Source organism: Tupaia chinensis, unplaced genomic scaffold (genome assembly GCF_000334495.1).
Source record: "Tupaia chinensis unplaced genomic scaffold, TupChi_1.0 Scaffold000250_1, whole genome shotgun sequence".
Classification (NCBI taxonomy): Eukaryota; Metazoa; Chordata; class Mammalia; order Scandentia; family Tupaiidae; genus Tupaia; species Tupaia belangeri.
The window spans coordinates 1,791,094-1,792,693 of NW_006159730.1; positions in this window are offsets into that span (position 1 = coordinate 1,791,094).

Here is a 1,600-nt window from a genome sequence, read left to right on the forward strand (position 1 = left end):
AAAACTTCATTTTGTATACTTTAATGATGTATAGCATATTAATGTTAAAAAAAAAAAACAAAAAAAAAAAAAAAAAAAAAAAAAAGAAAGTAAGCCAGAATTCTAAGGTGCAATGGTGCAGGAGGTAGGGCACCTCTGTGTGACCCTGGAGCCATGTGGGATCTTGCCCAGGGTTTGGATTTCGGGCCTACCTGCAGGTGCACCTTGATCCTGGCTAGCCAGAAGGCTTCGGGAAGACAATCGCAGTGTGACAAAACCCTGTTGGGGTCTCTGTATGTCTCTGTCTCTTGTGAAATAAATGAATAAACTTTTTCATTAAACAATTAATTTAGATCATTCTTTTTGTTCTTGTCATTTGTGATAAGAGCACATGAGTACATGAGAAAGCAGGACTGTTTATGACTGTTTATGCTGTGATCCTTTTCCCCTGATCCTTCGGCTCACTAGGATCCTGGAACGTGGGCACACATGCCCAGCTTGTGTTCAGGCCAATCTGGCTGGAGTTTCCAACCACAGTTGGTATGTGGCTTCCAGCCTGGAGTCTGGTATGCTGTGAACTGCTCCACAGAGGCAAAACTGTCTTTAAAAAAAGAACCCTAAGGAGTATCATAGGTAACTGGTAGCTAGAGAAAGCTCTTAAAGAGAACCTTAGAAAAGGTTGGTGAGATAGAAGAGAAAATGGGAAAGGAGCAAAGCGCTCAAAGGAAGGAGGAGTCAGTCATTCTATCCAGTGGTCGGGAATGAGGAGGGCTCACATGTTTCCACTGGGCTGAGCGGCAGGGCGGTCAGTGGCCCAAGTCAGAGTGAGGTCCACCGCACGCTGCCCACACCTGCACTGTGTGGTGGACCTCTGTGCCTGTGCCAGGTATCCAGAGAATGGACTGCCTGGCTCCAGACAGGAGGGGAGGACTGGGCTTCCCTCATTCCTAGAATTCCAGAGCTCTCTTCCCCCTGGCATGAGACTCTTAAGCCATATAAAATAAAAAAGCACTGGGACCAGCAATTGGCGTAATGGCTTTGTTGCTGGACTCCCATGTAGTTGACTGTGGTTCAAGTCCTGGACCCAGTGGCTTAACTTACACCGGGTGTATGTACGTGAACGCCCAAGATCTCCAGAGGAGAATGGAAGAGAAGGGACTGTGGCATGGCCATCCCCCCTGGGGGGTGATTTCTCGCTTTCTGTCTCTCTCTGTCTTTCTGGAGAGCGCACATGCCCTATAGCAAAAAACCTCTCCAAAAGAAGAAAAAAGAAAAAGAGATCAGCACTAATGGCAGATCCAAGATATAAACAGACTCTTCTGCAGTTTGAAGATTCCCCCAGGGCAGAAATGCTCACTCTGCTACAGGAGAAAGTCTTGCTCGATAAACACGCACTCCATCTTCATTTTAACCAGCCATCTCTGGATAGCCCTGTTTGAGTGTGAACATGGGAGAATACCAGGCTATTTGCTGTACCCCAAACTTGTCAAGTCCCTAGAGATGGTCCTGCCTCCACACTGCAGAGTAAAACGTTAATGCCTCCACCACGGCGCCATTGGGGTATTTCCACTCAAATCCCCCAGGACTGCTGCCTGCCCCGTGTTCCTAGTTAAACAACCTC